This window comes from Phalangium opilio, unplaced genomic scaffold, assembly GCF_054372755.1.
Source record: "Phalangium opilio isolate 3A_F unplaced genomic scaffold, DU_Popi_V2 ptg000061l_1, whole genome shotgun sequence".
Lineage (NCBI taxonomy): Eukaryota > Metazoa > Arthropoda > Arachnida > Opiliones > Phalangiidae > Phalangium > Phalangium opilio.
This window is the reverse complement of record NW_028324178.1, coordinates 3,536,921-3,557,070: the sequence shown is the minus strand read 5'-3', so window position 1 is coordinate 3,557,070 and position 20,150 is coordinate 3,536,921. Positions and strand designations below refer to the sequence as shown.

General features: G+C 44.9%; 4 non-coding genes across 4 annotated transcripts; all 4 read left to right on the top strand.

Moving 5' to 3' along the window:
- Positions 1-2,927: 2,927 nt before the first annotated feature.
- TRNAL-CAA (transfer RNA leucine (anticodon CAA)) lies at positions 2,928-3,049 on the top strand. Its single transcript has 2 exons — positions 2,928-2,965; positions 3,004-3,049. It is a non-coding gene; the product is annotated as a tRNA-Leu (tRNA).
- A 2,715-nt stretch (positions 3,050-5,764) lies between these two features.
- On the top strand, positions 5,765-5,886 carry TRNAL-CAA (transfer RNA leucine (anticodon CAA)). The gene is made up of 2 exons: positions 5,765-5,802; positions 5,841-5,886. It is a non-coding gene; the product is annotated as a tRNA-Leu (tRNA).
- Positions 5,887-13,511: 7,625 nt separating this feature from the next.
- TRNAL-CAA (transfer RNA leucine (anticodon CAA)) lies at positions 13,512-13,633 on the top strand. Its single transcript has 2 exons — positions 13,512-13,549; positions 13,588-13,633. It is a non-coding gene; the product is annotated as a tRNA-Leu (tRNA).
- Positions 13,634-18,805: 5,172 nt separating this feature from the next.
- On the top strand, positions 18,806-18,927 carry TRNAL-CAA (transfer RNA leucine (anticodon CAA)). Its single transcript has 2 exons — positions 18,806-18,843; positions 18,882-18,927. It is a non-coding gene; the product is annotated as a tRNA-Leu (tRNA).
- Positions 18,928-20,150: the final 1,223 nt, after the last annotated feature.

Below are 20,150 nucleotides of genomic sequence, written 5' to 3'. Positions count from 1 at the left end.
GCGTGGGTTCGAATCCCACTTCTGACACGATATGTTTTATGAAATTAACTGGAAGAGATGTAATTCATAAAACGTCCCAATTGAATGAATCCAAGTCAGGATGGCGGAGCGGTCTAAGGCGCCAGACTCAAGGGGCTCAGTTTCCTTTGTTCACAACGTGAATCTGTGTATTCTGGTCCTCGTATGAGGGCGTGGGTTCGAATCCCACTTCTGACACGATATGTTTTATGAAATTAACTGGAAGAGATGTAATTCATAAAACGTCCCAATTGAATGAATCCAAGCCAGGATGGCGGAGCGGTCTAAGGCGCCAGACTCAAGGGGCTCAGTTTCCTTCGTTCACAACGTGAATCTGTGTATTCTGGTCCTCGTATGAGGGCGTTGGTTCGAATCCCATTTCTGACACGATATGTTTTATGAAATTAACTGGAAGAGATGTAATTTATAAAACGTCCAAATTAGAAGTGACCACGCCAGGATGGCGGAGCGGTCTAAGGCGCCAGACTCAAGGGACCTAGTTTCTTTCGTTCTCAACGTGAATCAGTGTATTCTGGTCCTCGTATGAGGGCGTGGGTTCGAATACCACTTCTGACACGATATGTTTTATGAAATTAACTGGAAGAGATGTAATTCATAAAACGTCCCAATTGAATGAATCCAAGTCAGGATGGCGGAGCGGTCTAAGACGCCAGACTCAAGGGGCTCAGTTTCCTTCGTTCACAACGTGAATCTGTGTATTCTGGTCCTCGTAAGAGGGCGTGGGTTCGAATCCCACTTCTGACACGATATGTTTTATGAAATTAACAGGAAGAGGTGTAATTAATAAAACATCCCAATTGAATGAATCCAAGTCAGGGTGGCCGAGCGGTCTAAGGCGCTACACTCAAGGGGCTTAGTTTCTTTCGTTCACGACGTGAATCTGTGTATTCTGGTCCTCGTATGAGGGCGTGGGTTCGAATCCCACTTCTGACACGATATGTTTTATGAAATTAACTGGAAGAGATGTAATTTATAAAACGTCCAAATTAGAAGTGACCACGTCAGGATGGCGGAGCGGTCTAAGGCGCTAGACTCAAGGGGCTTAGTTTCTTTCGTTCACGACGTGAATCTGTGTATTCTGGTCCTCGTATGAGGGCGTTGGTTCGAATCCCATTTCTGACACGATATGTTTTATGAAATTAACTGGAAGAGATGTAATTTATAAAACGTCCAAATTAGAAGTGACCACGCCAGGATGGCGGAGCGGTCTAAGGCGCCAGACTCAAGGGACCTAGTTTCTCTCGTTCTCAACGTGAATCAGTGTATTCTGGTCCTCGTATGAGGGCGTGGGTTCGAATACCACTTCTGACACGATATGTTTTATGAAATTAACTGGAAGAGATGTAATTCATAAAACGTCCCAATTGAATGAATCCAAGTCAGGATGGCGGAGCGGTCTAAGGCGCCAGACTCAAGGGACCTAGTTTCTTTCGTTCTCAACGTGAATCTGTGTATTCTGGTCCTCGTAAGAGGGCGTGGGTTCGAATCCCACTTCTGACACGATATGTTTTATGAAATTAACTGGAAGAGATGTAATTCATAAAACGTCCCAATTGAATGAATCCAAGTCAGGATGGCGGAGCGGTCTAAGGCGCCAGACTCAAGGGGCTCAGTTTCCTTTGTTCACAACGTGAATCTGTGTATTCTGGTCCTCGTATGAGGGCGTGGGTTCGAATCCCACTTCTGACACGATATGTTTTATGAAATTAACTGGAAGAGATGTAATTCATAAAACGTCCCAATTGAATGAATCCAAGCCAGGATGGCGGAGCGGTCTAAGGCGCCAGACTCAAGGGGCTCAGTTTCCTTCGTTCACAACGTGAATCTGTGTATTCTGGTCCTCGTAAGAGGGCGTGGGTTCGAATCCCACTTCTGACACGATATGTTCTATGAAATTAACAGGAAGAGATGTAATTAATAAAACATCCCAATTGAATGAATCCAAGTCAGGGTGGCCGAGCGGTCTAAGGCGCTACACTGAAGGGGCTTAGTTTCTTTCGTTCACGACGTGAATCTGTGTATTCTGGTCCTCGTATGAGGGCGTGGGTTCGAATGCCACTTCTGATACGATATGTTTTAAGAAAATAACTGGAAGAGATGTAAGTGAAAACGTAATAACTAGATAAAACCATGTCAGGATGGCCGAATGGTCTAATGCGCCAGACTCGAAAGGCTTAGCTTCATTCCTTCCCGATGTGGATCTGTGTGTTCTGGTCCTCGAATGAGGGCGTGGATTCAAATCCCAATTCTGACACGATATGTTTTATAAATTTAACTGGAAAAGATGTAATTTATAAAACGTCCAAAGGAAATGAATCAACGTCAGGATGGCCTAGCGGTCTAAGGCGCTACACTCAAGGGGCTTAGTTTCCTTTGTTCACAACGTGAATCTGTGTATTCTGGTCCTCGTATGAGGGCGTGGGTTCGAATCCCACTTCTGACACGATATGTTTTATGAAATTAACAGGAAGAGATGTAATTAATAAAACATCCCAATTGAATGAATCCAAGTCAGGGTGGCCGAGCGGTCTAAGGCGCTACACTCATGGGGCTTAGTTTCTTTCGTTCACGACGTGAATCTGTGTATTCTGGTCCTCGTATGAGGGCGTGGGTTCGAATCCCACTTCTGACACGATATGTTTTATGAAATTAACTGGAAGAGATGTAATTTATAAAACGTCCAAATTAGAAGTGACCACGTCAGGATGGCGGAGCGGTCTAAGGCGCCAGACTCAAGGGACCTAGTTTCTTTCGTTCTCAACGTGAGTCAGTGTATTCTGGTCCTCGTATGAGGGCGTGGGTTCGAATCCCACTTCTGACACGATATGTTTTATGAAATTAACTGGAAGAGATGTAATTCATAAAACGTCCCAATTGAATGAATCCAAGTCAGGATGGCTGAGCGGTCTAAGGCGCCAGACTCAAGGGGCTCAGTTTCCTTCGTTCACAACGTGAATCTGTGTATTCTGGTCCTCGTATGAGGGCGTGGGTTCGAATCCCACTTCTGACACGATATGTTTTAAGAAATTAACTGGAAGAGATGTAATTAATTAAACGTCCAAATTACAAGAGACCACGTCAGGATGGCCGAGCGGTCTAAGGCGCTAGACTCAAGGGGCTTAGTTTCTTTCGTTCACGACGTGAATCTGTGTATTCTGGTCCTCGTATGAGGGCGTTGGTTCGAATCCCATTTCTGACACGATATGTTTTATGAAATTAACTGGAAGAGATGTAATTTATAAAACGTCCAAATTAGAAGTGACCACGCCAGGATGGCGGAGCGGTCTAAGGCGCCAGACTCAAGGGACCTAGTTTCTTTCGTTCTCAACGTGAATCAGTGTATTCTGGTCCTCGTATGAGGGCGTGGGTTCGAATACCACTTCTGACACGATATGTTTTATGAAATTAACTGGAAGAGATGTAATTCATAAAACGTCCCAATTGAATGAATCCAAGTCAGGATGGCGGAGCGGTCTAAGACGCCAGACTCAAGGGGCTCAGTTTCCTTCGTTCACAACGTGAATCTGTGTATTCTGGTCCTCGTAAGAGGGCGTGGGTTCGAATCCCACTTCTGACACGATATGTTTTATGAAATTAACAGGAAGAGGTGTAATTAATAAAACATCCCAATTGAATGAATCCAAGTCAGGGTGGCCGAGCGGTCTAAGGCGCTACACTCAAGGGGCTTAGTTTCTTTCGTTCACGACGTGAATCTGTGTATTCTGGTCCTCGTATGAGGGCGTGGGTTCGAATCCCACTTCTGACACGATATGTTTTATGAAATTAACTGGAAGAGATGTAATTTATAAAACGTCCAAATTAGAAGTGACCACGTCAGGATGGCGGAGCGGTCTAAGGCGCCAGACTCAAGGGGCTCAGTTTCCTTTGTTCACAACGTGAATCTGTGTATTCTGGTCCTCGTATGAGGGCGTGGGTTCGAATCCCACTTCTGACACGATATGTTTTATGAAATTAACTGGAAGAGATGTAATTTATAAAACGTCCAAATTAGAATTGACCACGCCAGGATGGCGGAGCGGTCTAAGGCGCCAGACTTCAAGGGACCTAGTTTCTTTCGTTCTCAACGTGAGTCAGTGTATTCTGGTCCTCGTATGAGGGCGTGGGTTCGAATACCACTTCTGACACGATATGTTTTATGAAATTAACTGGAAGAGATGTAATTCATAAAACGTCCCAATTGAATGAATCCAAGTCAGGATGGCGGAGCGGTCTAAGGCGCTACACTCAAGGGGCTTAGTTTCTTTCGTTCACAACGTGAATCTGTGTATTCTGGTCCTCGTAAGAGGGCGTGGGTTCGAATCCCACTTCTGACACGATATGTTTTATGAAATTAACTGGAAGAGATGTAATTAATAAAACATCCCAATTGAATGAATCCAAGTCAGGGTGGCCGAGCGGTCTAAGGCGCTACACTCAAGGGGCTTAGTTTCTTTCGTTCACGACGTGAATCTGTGTATTCTGGTCCTCGTATGAGGGCGTGGGTTCGAATCCCACTTCTGACACGATATGTTTTATGAAATTAACTGGAAGAGATGTAATTTATAAAACGTCCAAATTAGAAGTGACCACGTCAGGATGGCGGAGCGGTCTAAGGCGCCAGACTCAAGGGGCTCAGTTTCCTTTGTTCACAACGTGAATCTGTGTATTCTGGTCCTCGTATGAGGGCGTGGGTTCGAATCCCACTTCTGACACGATATGTTTTATGAAATTAACTGGAAGAGATGTAATTTATAAAACGTCCAAATTAGAATTGACCACGCCAGGATGGCGGAGCGGTCTAAGGCGCCAGACTTCAAGGGACCTAGTTTCTTTCGTTCTCAACGTGAGTCAGTGTATTCTGGTCCTCGTATGAGGGCGTGGGTTCGAATACCACTTCTGACACGATATGTTTTATGAAATTAACTGGAAGAGATGTAATTCATAAAACGTCCCAATTGAATGAATCCAAGTCAGGATGGCGGAGCGGTCTAAGGCGCTACACTCAAGGGGCTTAGTTTCTTTCGTTCACAACGTGAATCTGTGTATTCTGGTCCTCGTAAGAGGGCGTGGGTTCGAATCCCACTTCTGACACGATATGTTTTATGAAATTAACTGGAAGAGATGTAATTAATAAAACATCCCAATTGAATGAATCCAAGTCAGGGTGGCCGAGCGGTCTAAGGCGCTACACTCAAGGGGCTTAGTTTCTTTCGTTCACGACGTGAATCTGTGTATTCTGGTCCTCGTATGAGGGCGTGGGTTCGAATCCCACTTCTGACACGATATGTTTTATGAAATTAACTGGAAGAGATGTAATTTATAAAACGTCCAAATTAGAAGTGACCACGTCAGGATGGCGGAGCGGTCTAAGGCGCCAGACTCAAGGGGCTCAGTTTCCTTTGTTCACAACGTGAATCTGTGTATTCTGGTCCTCGTATGAGGGCGTGGGTTCGAATCCCACTTCTGACACGATATGTTTTATGAAATTAACTGGAAGAGATGTAATTTATAAAACGTCCAAATTAGAATTGACCACGCCAGGATGGCGGAGCGGTCTAAGGCGCCAGACTCAAGGGACCTAGTTTCTTTCGTTCTCAACGTGAGTCAGTGTATTCTGGTCCTCGTATGAGGGCGTGGGTTCGAATACCACTTCTGACACGATATGTTTTATGAAATTAACTGGAAGAGATGTAATTCATAAAACGTCCCAATTGAATGAATCCAAGTCAGGATGGCTGAGCGGTCTAAGGCGCCAGACTCAAGGGGCTCAGTTTCCTTCGTTCACAACGTGAATCTGTGTATTCTGGTCCTCGTATGAGGGCGTGGGTTCGAATCCCACTTCTGACACGATATGTTTTAAGAAATTAACTGGAAGAGATGTAATTAATTAAACGTCCAAATTACAAGAGACCACGTCAGGATGGCCGAGCGGTCTAAGGCGCTAGACTCAAGGGGCTTAGTTTCTTTCGTTCACGACGTGAATCTGTGTATTCTGGTCCTCGTATGAGGGCGTTGGTTCGAATCCCATTTCTGACACGATATGTTTTATGAAATTAACTGGAAGAGATGTAATTTATAAAACGTCCAAATTAGAAGTGACCACGCCAGGATGGCGGAGCGGTCTAAGGCGCCAGACTCAAGGGACCTAGTTTCTCTCGTTCTCAACGTGAATCAGTGTATTCTGGTCCTCGTATGAGGGCGTGGGTTCGAATACCACTTCTGACACGATATGTTTTATGAAATTAACTGGAAGAGATGTAATTCATAAAACGTCCCAATTGAATGAATCCAAGTCAGGATGGCGGAGCGGTCTAAGGCGCCAGACTCAAGGGACCTAGTTTCTTTCGTTCTCAACGTGAATCTGTGTATTCTGGTCCTCGTAAGAGGGCGTGGGTTCGAATCCCACTTCTGACACGATATGTTTTATGAAATTAACAGGAAGAGATGTAATTAATAAAACATCCCAATTGAATGAATCCAAGTCAGGGTGGCCGAGCGGTCTAAGGCGCTACACTCAAGGGGATTAGTTTCTTTCGTTCACGACGTGAATCTGTGTATTCTGGTCCTCGTATGAGGGCGTGGGTTCGAATCCCACTTCTGACACGATATGTTTTATGAAATTAACTGGAAGAGATGTAATTAAAAAACGTCCAAATTAGAAGTGACCACGTCAGGATGGCGGAGCGGTCTAAGGCGCCAGACTCAAGGGGCTCAGTTTCCTTTGTTCACAACGTGAATCTGTGTATTCTGGTCCTCGTATGAGGGCGTGGGTTCGAATCCCACTTCTGACACGATATGTTTTATGAAATTAACTGGAAGAGATGTAATTTATAAAACGTCCAAATTAGAATTGACCACGCCAGGATGGCGGAGCGGTCTAAGGCGCAAGACTCAAGTGGCGTAGTTTCTTTCGTTCACAACGTGAATCTGTGTATACTGGTCCTCGTATGAGGGCGTGGGTTCGAATCCCACTTCTGACACGATATGTTTTATGAAATTAACTGGAAGAGATGTAATTCATAAAACGTCCCAATTGAATGAATCCAAGTCAGGATGGCGGAGCGGTCTAAGACGCCAGACTCAAGGGGCTCAGTTTCCTTCGTTCACAACGTGAATCTGTGTATTCTGGTCCTCGTAAGAGGGCGTGGGTTCGAATCCCACTTCTGACACGATATGTTTTATGAAATTAACAGGAAGAGGTGTAATTAATAAAACATCCCAATTGAATGAATCCAAGTCAGGGTGGCCGAGCGGTCTAAGGCGCTACACTCAAGGGGCTTAGTTTCTTTCGTTCACGACGTGAATCTGTGTATTCTGGTCCTCGTATGAGGGCGTGGGTTCGAATCCCACTTCTGACACGATATGTTTTATGAAATTAACTGGAAGAGATGTAATTTATAAAACGTCCAAATTAGAAGTGACCACGTCAGGATGGCGGAGCGGTCTAAGGCGCCAGACTCAAGGGGCTCAGTTTCCTTTGTTCACAACGTGAATCTGTGTATTCTGGTCCTCGTATGAGGGCGTGGGTTCGAATCCCACTTCTGACACGATATGTTTTATGAAATTAACTGGAAGAGATGTAATTTATAAAACGTCCAAATTAGAATTGACCACGCCAGGATGGCGGAGCGGTCTAAGGCGCCAGACTCAAGGGACCTAGTTTCTTTCGTTCTCAACGTGAGTCAGTGTATTCTGGTCCTCGTATGAGGGCGTGGGTTCGAATACCACTTCTGACACGATATGTTTTATGAAATTAACTGGAAGAGATGTAATTCATAAAACGTCCCAATTGAATGAATCCAAGTCAGGATGGCGGAGCGGTCTAAGGCGCTACACTCAAGGGGCTTAGTTTCTTTCGTTCACAACGTGAATCTGTGTATTCTGGTCCTCGTAAGAGGGCGTGGGTTCGAATCCCACTTCTGACACGATATGTTTTATGAAATTAACTGGAAGAGATGTAATTAATAAAACATCCCAATTGAATGAATCCAAGTCAGGGTGGCCGAGCGGTCTAAGGCGCTACACTCAAGGGGCTTAGTTTCTTTCGTTCACGACGTGAATCTGTGTATTATGGTCCTCGTATGAGGGCGTGGGTTCGAATCCCACTTCTGACACGATATGTTTTATGAAATTAACTGGAAGAGATGTAATTTATAAAACGTCCAAATTAGAAGTGACCACGTCAGGATGGCGGAGCGGTCTAAGGCGCCAGACTCAAGGGGCTCAGTTTCCTTTGTTCACAACGTGAATCTGTGTATTCTGGTCCTCGTATGAGGGCGTGGGTTCGAATCCCACTTCTGACACGATATGTTTTATGAAATTAACTGGAAGAGATGTAATTTATAAAACGTCCAAATTAGAATTGACCACGCCAGGATGGCGGAGCGGTCTAAGGCGCAAGACTCAAGTGGCGTAGTTTCTTTCGTTCACAACGTGAATCTGTGTATACTGGTCCTCGTATGAGGGCGTGGGTTCGAATCCCACTTCTGACACGATATGTTTTATGAAATTAACTGGAAGAGATGTAATTCATAAAACGTCCCAATTGAATGAATCCAAGTCAGGATGGCGGAGCGGTCTAAGGCGCCAGACTCAAGGGGCTCAGTTTCCTTCGTTCACAACGTGAATCTGTGTATTCTGGTCCTCGTAAGAGGGCGTGGGTTCGAATCCCACTTCTGACACGATATGTTTTATGAAATTAACAGGAAGAGATGTAATTTATAAAACATCCCAATTGAATGAATCCAAGTCAGGGTGGCCGAGCGGTCTAAGGCGCTACACTCAAGGGGCTTAGTTTCTTTCGTTCACGACGTGAATCTGTGTATTCTGGTCCTCGTATGAGGGCGTGGGTTCGAATCCCACTTCTGACACGATATGTTTTATGAAATTAACTGGAAGAGATGTAATTTATTAAACGTCCAAATTAGAAGTGACCACGTCAGGATGGCGGAGCGGTCTAAGGCGCCAGACTCAAGGGGCTCAGTTTCCTTTGTTCACAACGTGAATCTGTGTATTCTTAGTCCTCGTATGAGGGCGTGGGTTCGAATCCCACTTCTGACACGATATGTTTTATGAAATTAACTGGAAGAGATATAATTCATAAAACGTCCCAATTGAATGAATCCAAGTCAGGATGGCGGAGCGGTCTAAGGCGCTACACTCAAGGGGCTTAGTTTCATTCGTTCACAACGTGAATCTGTGTATTCTGGTCCTCGTAAGAGGGCGTGGGTTCGAATCCCACTTCTGACACGATATGTTTTATGAAATTAACTGGAAGAGATGTAATTAATAAAACATCCCAATTGAATGAATCCAAGTCAGGGTGGCCGAGCGGTCTAAGGCGCTACACTCAAGGGGCTTAGTTTCTTTCGTTCACGACGTGAATCTGTGTATTATGGTCCTCGTATGAGGGCGTGGGTTCGAATCCCACTTCTGACACGATATGTTTTATGAAATTAACTGGAAGAGATGTAATTTATAAAACGTCCAAATTAGAAGTGACCACGTCAGGATGGCGGAGCGGTCTAAGGCGCCAGACTCAAGGGGCTCAGTTTCATTTGTTCACAACGTGAATCTGTGTATTCTGGTCCTCGTATGAGGGCGTGGGTTCGAATCCCACTTCTGACACGATATGTTTTAAGAAATTAACTGGAAGAGATGTAATTAATTAAACGTCCCAATTGAATGAATCCAAGTAAGGATGGCGGAGCGGTCTAAGGCGCCAGACTCAAGGGGCTCAGTTTCCTTCGTTCACAACGTGAATCTGTGTATTCTGGTCCTCGTATGAGGGCGTGGGTTCGAATCCCACTTCTGACACGATATGTTTTATGAAATTAACTGGAAGAGATGTAATTCATAAAACGTCCCAATTGAATGAATCCAAGTAAGGATGGCGGAGCGGTCTAAGGCGCCAGACTCAAGGGGCTCAGTTTCCTTCGTTCACAACGTGAATCTGTGTATTCTGGTCCTCGTATGAGGGCGTGGGTTCGATTCCCACTTCTGACACGATATGTTTTAAGAAATTAACTGGAAGAGATGTAATTAATTAAACGTCCAAATTACAAGAGACCACGTCAGGATGGCCGAGCGGTCTAAGGCGCTAGACTCAAGGGGCTTAGTTTCTTTCGTTCACGACGTGAATCTGTGTATTCTGGTCCTTGTATGAGGGCGTGGGTTCGAATGCCACTTCTGATACGATATGTTTTAAGAAAATAACTGGAAGAGATGTAAGTGAAAACGTAATAACTAGATAAAACCATGTCAGGATGGCCGAGTGGTCTAATGCGCCAGACTCGAAAGGCTTAGCTTCATTCCTTCCCGATGTGGATCTGTGTGTTCTGGTCCTCGAATGAGGGCCTGGATTCAAATCCCAATTCTGACACGATATGTTTTATAAATTTAACTGGAAAAGATGTAATTTATAAAACGTCCAAAGGAAATGAATCAACGTCAGGATGGCCTAGCGGTCTAAGGCGCTACACTCAAGGGGCTTAGTGTCTTTCGTTCACGACGTGAATCTGTGTATTCTGGTCCTCGTATGAGGGCGTTGGTTCGAATCCCATTTCTGACACGATATGTTTTATGAAATTAACTGGAAGAGATGTAATTTATAAAACGTCCAAATTAGAAGTGACCACGCCAGGATGGCGGAGCGGTCTAAGGCGCCAGACTCAAGGGACCTAGTTTCTTTCGTTCTCAACGTGAATCAGTGTATTCTGGTCCTCATATGAGGGCGTGGGTTCGAATACCACTTCTGACACGATATGTTTTATGAAATTAACTGGAAGAGATGTAATTCATAAAACGTCCCAATTGAATGAATCCAAGTCAGGATGGCGGAGCGGTCTAAGGCGCCAGACTCAAGGGGCTCAGTTTCCTTCGTTCACAACGTGAATCTGTGTATTCTGGTCCTCGTATGAGGGCGTGGGTTCGAATCCCATTTCTGACACGATATGTTTTATGAAATTAACTGGAAGAGATGTAATTTATAAAACGTCCAAATTAGAAGTGACCACGCCAGGATGGCGGAGCGGTCTAAGGCGCCAGACTCAAGGGACCTAGTTTCTTTCGTTCTCAACGTGAATCAGTGTATTCTGGTCCTCGTATGAGGGCGTGGGTTCGAATACCACTTCTGACACGATATGTTTTATGAAATTAACTGGAAGAGATGTAATTCATAAAACGTCCCAATTGAATGAATCCAAGTCAGGATGGCGGAGCGGTCTAAGGCGCCAGACTCAATGGGCTCAGTTTCCTTCGTTCACAACGTGAATCTGTGTATTCTGGTCCTCGTAAGAGGGCGTGGGTTCGAATCCCACTTCTGACACGATATGTTTTATGAAATTAACAGGAAGAGATGTAATTAATAAAACATCCCAATTGAATGAATCCAAGTCAGGGTGGCCGAGCGGTCTAAGGCGCTACACTCAAGGGGCTTAGTTTCTTTCGTTCACGACGTGAATCTGTGTATTCTGGTCCTCGTATGAGGGCGTGGGTTCGAATCCCACTTCTGACACGATATGTTTTATGAAATTAACTGGAAGAGATGTAATTTATAAAACGTCCAAATTAGAAGTGACCACGTCAGGATGGCGGAGCGGTCTAAGGCGCCAGACTCAAGGGGCTCAGTTTCCTTTGTTCACTACGTGAATCTGTGTATTCTGGTCCTCGTATGAGGGCGTGGGTTCGAATCCCACTTCTGACACGATATGTTTTATGAAATTAACTGGAAGAGATGTAATTTATAAAACGTCCAAATTAGAATTGACCACGCCAGGATGGCGGAGCGGTCTAAGGCGCAAGACTCAAGTGGCGTAGTTTCTTTCGTTCACAACGTGAATCTGTGTATACTGGTCCTCGTATGAGGGCGTGGGTTCGAATCCCACTTCTGACACGATATGTTTTATGAAATTAACTGGAAGAGATGTAATTAATAAAACATCCCAATTGAATTAATCCAAGTCAGGGTGGCCGAGCGGTCTAAGGCGCTACACTCAAGGGGCTTAGTTTCTTTCGTTCACGACGTGAATCTGTGTATTCTGGTCCTCGTATGAGGGCGTGGGTTCGAATCCCACTTCTGACACGATATGTTTTATGAAATTAACTGGAAGAGATGTAATTTATAAAACGTCCAAATTAGAAGTGACCACGTCAGGATGGCGGAGCGGTCTAAGGCGCCAGACTCAAGGGGCTTAGTTTCCTTTGTTCACAACGTGAATCTGTGTATTCTGGTCCTCGTATGAGGGCGTGGGTTCGAATCCCACTTCTGACACGATATGTTTTATGAAATTAACTGGAAGAGATGTAATTTATAAAACGTCCAAATTAGAATTGACCACGCCAGGATGGCGGAGCGGTCTAAGGCGCAAGACTCAAGAGGCGTAGTTTCTTTCGTTCACAACGTGAATCTGTGTATACTGGTCCTCGTATGAGGGCGTGGGTTCGAATCCCACTTCTGACACGATATGTTTTATGAAATTAACTGGAAGAGATGTAATTCATAAAACGTCCCAATTGAATGAATCCAAGTCAGGATGGCGGAGCGGTCTAAGGCGCCAGACTCAAGGGGCTCAGTTTCCTTCGTTCACAACGTGAATCTGTGTATTCTGGTCCTCGTAAGAGGGCGTGGGTTCGAATCCCACTTCTGACACGATATGTTTTATGAAATTAACAGGAAGAGATGTAATTAATAAAACATCCCAATTGAATGAATCCAAGTCAGGGTGGCCGAGCGGTCTAAGGCGCTAAACTCAAGGGGCTTAGTTTCTTTCGTTCACGACGTGAATCTGTGTATTCTGGTCCTCGTATGAGGGCGTGGGTTCGATTCCCACTTCTGACACGATATGTTTTATGAAATTAACTGGAAGAGATGTAATTTATAAAACGTCCTAATTAGAAGTGACCACGTCAGGATGGCGGAGCGGTCTAAGGCGCCAGACTCAAGGGGCTCAGTTTCCTTTGTTCACTACGTGAATCTGTGTATTCTGGTCCTCGTATGAGGGCGTGGGTTCGAATCCCACTTCTGACACGATATGTTTTATGAAATTAACTGGAAGAGATGTAATTTATAAAACGTCCAAATTAGAATTGACCACGCCAGGATGGCGGAGCGGTCTAAGGCGCAAGACTCAAGTGGCGTAGTTTCTTTCGTTCACAACGTGAATCTGTGTATACTGGTCCTCGTACGAGGGCGTGGGTTCGAATCCCACTTCTGACACGATATGTTTTATGAAATTAACTGGAAGAGATGTAATTCATAAAACGTCCCAATTGAATGAATCCAAGTCAGGATGGCGGAGCGGTCTAAGGCGCCAGACTCAAGGGGCTCAGTTTCCTTCGTTCACAACGTGAATCTGTGTATTCTGGTCCTCGTAAGAGGGCGTGGGTTCGAATCCCACTTCTGACACGATATGTTTTATGAAATTAACAGGAAGAGATGTAATTAATAAAACATCCCAATTGAATGAATCCAAGTCAGGGTGGCCGAGCGGTCTAAGGCGCCAGACTCAAGGGGCTCAGTTTCCTTTGTTCACTACGTGAATCTGTGTATTCTGGTCCTCGTATGAGGGCGTGGGTTCGAATCCCACTTCTGACACGATATGTTTTATGAAATTAACTGGAAGAGATGTAATTTATAAAACGTCCTAATTAGAAGTGACCACGTCAGGATGGCGGAGCGGTCTAAGGCGCCAGACTCAAGGGGCTCAGTTTCCTTTGTTCACTACGTGAATCTGTGTATTCTGGTCCTCGTATGAGGGCGTGGGTTCGAATCCCACTTCTGACACGATATGTTTTATGAAATTAACTGGAAGAGATGTAATTTATAAAACGTCCAAATTAGAAGTGACCACGCCAGGATGGCGGAGCGGTCTAAGGCGCAAGACTCAAGTGGCGTAGTTTCTTTCGTTCACAACGTGAATCTGTGTATACTGGTCCTCGCATGAGGGCGTGGGTTCGAATCCCACTTCTGACACGATATGTTTTATGAAATTAACTGGAAGAGATGTAATTTATAAAACATCCCAATTGAAAGAATCCATGTCAGGATGACCGAGCGGTCTAAGGCGCCAGACTCAAGGGGCTTAGTTTCTTTCGTTCACAACGTGAATCTGTGTATTCCTGGTCCTCGTATGAGGGCGTTGGTTCGAATCCCACTTCTGACACGATATGTTTTATGAAATTAACTGGAAGAGATGTAATTTATAAAACGCCCCAATTGATAGAATCCATCTCAGGATGGCCGAGCGGTCTAAGGCGCCAGACTCAAGGGGCTCAGTTTCCTTCGTTCACAACGTGAATCTGTGTTTTCTGGTCCTCGTATGAGGGCGTGGGTTCGAATCCCACTTCTGACACGATATGTTTTATGAAATTAAGTGGAAGAGATGTAATTTATAAAACGTCCCAATTGAATGAATCCAAGTCAGGATGGCGGAGCGGTCTAAGGCGCCAGACTCAAGGGGCTCAGTTTCCTTCGTTCACAACGTGAATCTGTGTATTCTGGTCCTCGTATGAGGGCGTGGGTTCGAATCCCACTTCTGACACGATATGTTTTATGAAATTAACTGGAAGAGATGTAATTTATAAAACGTCCCAATTGAACGAATCCAAGTCAGGATGACCGAGCGGTCTAAGGCGCCAGACTCAAGGGGCTCAGTTTCCTTCGTTCACAACGTGAATCTGTGTATTCTGGTCCTCGTATGAGGGCGTGGGTTCGAATCCCACTTCTGACACGATATGTTTTAAGAAATTAACTGGAAGAGATGTAATTAATTAAACGTCCAAATTAGAAGTGACCACGTCAGGATGGCGGAGCGGTCTAAGGCGCCAGACTCAAGGGGCTCAGTTTCCTTTGTTCACAACGTGAATCTGTGTATTCTGGTCCTCGTATGAGGGCGTGGGTTCGAATCCCACTTCTGACACGATATGTTTTATGAAATTAACTGGAAGAGATGTAATTTATAAAACGTCCCAATCGAATGAATCCAAGTCAGGGTGGCCGAGCGGTCTAAGGCGCTACACTCAAGGGGCTTAGTTTCTTTCGTTCACGACGTGAATCTGTGTATTCTGGTCCTCGTATGAGGGCGTGGGTTCGAATCCCACTTCTGACACGATATGTTTTATGAAATTAACTGGAAGAGATGTAATTTATAAAACGTCCAAATTAGAAGTGACCACGTCAGGATGGCGGAGCGGTCTAAGGCGCCAGACTCAAGGGGCTTAGTTTCCTTTGTTCACAACGTGAATCTGTGTATTCTGGTCCACGTATGAGGGCGTGGGTTCGAATCCCACTTCTGACACGATATGTTTTATGAAATTAACTGGAAGAGATGTAATTTATAAAACGTCCAAATTAGAATTGACCACGCCAGGATGGCGGAGCGGTCTAAGGCGCAAGACTCAAGAGGCGTAGTTTCTTTCGTTCACAACGTGAATCTGTGTATACTGGTCCTCGTATGAGGGCGTGGGTTCGAATCCCACTTCTGACACGATATGTTTTATGAAATTAACTGGAAGAGATGTAATTCATAAAACGTCCCAATTGAATGAATCCAAGTCAGGATGGCGGAGCGGTCTAAGGCGCCAGACTCAAGGGGCTCAGTTTCCTTCGTTCACAACGTGAATCTGTGTATTCTGGTCCTCGTAAGAGGGCGTGGGTTCGAATCCCACTTCTGACACGATATGTTTTATGAAATTAACAGGAAGAGATGTAATTAATAAAACATCCCAATTGAATGAATCCAAGTCAGGGTGGCCGAGCGGTCTAAGGCGCTAAACTCAAGGGGCTTAGTTTCTTTCGTTCACGACGTGAATCTGTGTATTCTGGTCCTCGTATGAGGGCGTGGGTTCGATTCCCACTTCTGACACGATATGTTTTATGAAATTAACTGGAAGAGATGTAATTTATAAAACGTCCTAATTAGAAGTGACCACGTCAGGATGGCGGAGCGGTCTAAGGCGCCAGACTCAAGGGGCTCAGTTTCCTTTGTTCACTACGTGAATCTGTGTATTCTGGTCCTCGTATGAGGGCGTGGGTTCGAATCCCACTTCTGACACGATATGTTTTATGAAATTAACTGGAAGAGATGTAATTTATAAAACGTCCAAATTAGAATTGACCACGCCAGGATGGCGGAGCGGTCTAAGGCGCAAGACTCAAGTGGCGTAGTTTCTTTCGTTCACAACGTGAATCTGTGTATACTGGTCCTCGTACGAGGGCGTGGGTTCGAATCCCACTTCTGACACGATATGTTTTATGAAATTAACTGGAAGAGATGTAATTCATAAAACGTCCCAATTGAATGAATCCAAGTCAGGATGGCGGAGCGGTCTAAGGCGCCAGACTCAAGGGGCTCAGTTTCCTTCGTTCACAACGTGAATCTGTGTATTCTGGTCCTCGTAAGAGGGCGTGGGTTCGAATCCCACTTCTGACACGATATGTTTTATGAAATTAACAGGAAGAGATGTAATTAATAAAACATCCCAATTGAATGAATCCAAGTCAGGGTGGCCGAGCGGTCTAAGGCGCTAAACTCAAGGGGCTTAGTTTCTTTCGTTCACGACGTGAATCTGTGTATTCTGGTCCTCGTATGAGGGCGTGGGTTCGAATCCCACTTCTGACACGATATGTTTTATGAAATTAACTGGAAGAGATGTAATTTATAAAACGTCCTAATTAGAAGTGACCACGTCAGGATGGCGGAGCGGTCTAAGGCGCCAGACTCAAGGGGCTCAGTTTCCTTTGTTCACTACGTGAATCTGTGTATTCTGGTCCTCGTATGAGGGCGTGGGTTCGAATCCCACTTCTGACACGATATGTTTTATGAAATTAACTGGAAGAGATGTAATTTATAAAACGTCCAAATTAGAAGTGACCACGCCAGGATGGCGGAGCGGTCTAAGGCGCAAGACTCAAGTGGCGTAGTTTCTTTCGTTCACAACGTGAATCTGTGTATACTGGTCCTCGCATGAGGGCGTGGGTTCGAATCCCACTTCTGACACGATATGTTTTATGAAATTAACTGGAAGAGATGTAATTTATAAAACATCCCAATTGAAAGAATCCATGTCAGGATGACCGAGCGGTCTAAGGCGCCAGACTCAAGGGGCTTAGTTTCTTTCGTTCACAACGTGAATCTGTGTATTCCTGGTCCTCGTATGAGGGCGTTGGTTCGAATCCCACTTCTGACACGATATGTTTTATGAAATTAACTGGAAGAGATGTAATTTATAAAACGCCCCAATTGATAGAATCCATCTCAGGATGGCCGAGCGGTCTAAGGCGCCAGACTCAAGGGGCTCAGTTTCCTTCGTTCACAACGTGAATCTGTGTTTTCTGGTCCTCGTATGAGGGCGTGGGTTCGAATCCCACTTCTGACACGATATGTTTTATGAAATTAAGTGGAAGAGATGTAATTTATAAAACGTCCCAATTGAATGAATCCAAGTCAGGATGGCGGAGCGGTCTAAGGCGCCAGACTCAAGGGGCTCAGTTTCCTTCGTTCACAACGTGAATCTGTGTATTCTGGTCCTCGTATGAGGGCGTGGGTTCGAATCCCACTTCTGACACGATATGTTTTATGAAATTAACTGGAAGAGATGTAATTTATAAAACGTCCCAATTGAACGAATCCAAGTCAGGATGACCGAGCGGTCTAAGGCGCCAGACTCAAGGGGCTCAGTTTCCTTCGTTCACAACGTGAATCTGTGTATTCTGGTCCTCGTATGAGGGCGTGGGTTCGAATCCCACTTCTGACACGATATGTTTTAAGAAATTAACTGGAAGAGATGTAATTAATTAAACGTCCAAATTAGAAGTGACCACGTCAGGATGGCGGAGCGGTCTAAGGCGCCAGACTCAAGGGGCTCAGTTTCCTTTGTTCACAACGTGAATCTGTGTATTCTGGTCCTCGTATGAGGGCGTGGGTTCGAATCCCACTTCTGACACGATATGTTTTATGAAATTAACTGGAAGAGATGTAATTTATAAAACGTCCCAATCGAATGAATCCAAGTCAGGGTGGCCGAGCGGTCTAAGGCGCTACACTCAAGGGGCTTAGTTTCTTTCGTTCACGACGTGAATCTGTGTATTCTGGTCCTCGTATGAGGGCGTGGGTTCGAATCCCACTTCTGACACGATATGTTTTATGAAATTAACTGGAAGAGATGTAATTTATAAAACGTCCTAATTAGAAGTGACCACGTCAGGATGGCGGAGCGGTCTAAGGCGCCAGACTCAAGGGGCTCAGTTTCCTTTGTTCACAACGTGAATCTGTGTATTCTGGTCCTCGTATGAGGGCGTGGGTTCGAATCCCACTTCTGACACGATATGTTTTATGAAATTAACTGGAAGAGATGTAATTTATAAAACGTCCAATTAGAAGTGACCACGCCAGGATGGCGGAGCGGTCTAAGGCGCAAGACTCAAGTGGCGTAGTTTCTTTCGTTCACAACGTGAATCTGTGTATACTGGTCCTCGTATGAGGGCGTGGGTTCGAATCCCACTTCTGACACGATATGTTTTATGAAATTAACTGGAAGAGATGTAATTTATAAAACATCCCAATTGAAAGAATCCATGTCAGGATGGCCGAGCGGTCTAAGGCGCCAGACTCAAGGGGCTTAGTTTCTTTCGTTCACAACGTGAATCTGTGTATTCCTGGTCCTCGTATGAGGGCGTTGGTTCGAATCCCACTTCTGACACGATATGTTTTATGAAATTAACTGGAAGAGATGTAATTTATAAAACGCCCCAATTGATAGAATCCATGTCAGGATGGCCGAGCGGTCTAAGGCGCCAGACTCAAGGGGCTCAGTTTCCTTCGTTCACAACGTGAATCTGTGTTTTCTGGTCCTCGTATGAGGGCGTGGGTTCGAATCCCACTTCTGACACGATATGTTTTATGAAATTAACTGGAAGAGATGTAATTTATAAAACGTCCCAATTGAATGAATCCAAGTCAGGATGGCGGAGCGGTCTAAGGCGCCAGACTCAAGGGGCTCAGTTTCCTTCGTTCACAACGTGAATCTGTGTATTCTGGTCCTCGTATGAGGGCGTGGGTTCGAATCCCACTTCTGACACGATATGTTTTATGAAATTAACTGGAAGAGATGTAATTTATAAAACGTCCCAATTGAACGAATCCAAGTCAGGATGACCGAGCGGTCTAAGGCGCCAGACTCAAGGGGCTCAGTTTCCTTCGTTCACAACGTGAATCTGTGTATTCTGGTCCTCGTATGAGGGCGTGGGTTCGAATCCCACTTCTGACACGATATGTTTTAAGAAATTAACTGGAAGAGATGTAATTAATTAAACGTCCAAATTAGAAGTGACCACGTCAGGATGGCGGAGCGGTCTAAGGCGCCAGACTCAAGGGGCTCAGTTTCCTTTGTTCACAACGTGAATCTGTGTATTCTGGTCCTCGTATGAGGGCGTGGGTTCGAATCCCACTTCTGACACGATATGTTTTATGAAATTAACTGGAAGAGATGTAATTTATAAAACGTCCCAATTGAATGAATCCAAGTCAGGGTGGCCGAGCGGTCTAAGGCGCTACACTCAAGGGGCTTAGTTTCTTTCGTTCACGACGTGAATCTGTGTATTCTGGTCCTCGTATGAGGGCGTGGGTTCGAATCCCACTTCTGACACGATATGTTTTATGAAATTAACTGGAAGAGATGTAATTTATAAAACGTCCTAATTAGAAGTGACCACGTCAGGATGGCGGAGCGGTCTAAGGCGCCAGACTCAAGGGGCTCAGTTTCCTTTGTTCACAACGTGAATCTGTGTATTCTGGTCCTCGTATGAGGGCGTGGGTTCGAATCCCACTTCTGACACGATATGTTTTATGAAATTAACTGGAAGAGATTTAATTTATAAAACGTCCAAATTAGAAGTGACCACGCCAGGATGGCGGAGCGGTCTAAGGCGCAAGACTCAAGTGGCGTAGTTTCTTTCGTTCACAACGTGAATCTGTGTATACTGGTCCTCGTATGAGGGCGTGGGTTCGAATCCCACTTCTGACACGATATGTTTTATGAAATTAACTGGAAGAGATGTAATTTATAAAACATCCCAATTGAAAGAATCCATGTCAGGATGGCCGAGCGGTCTA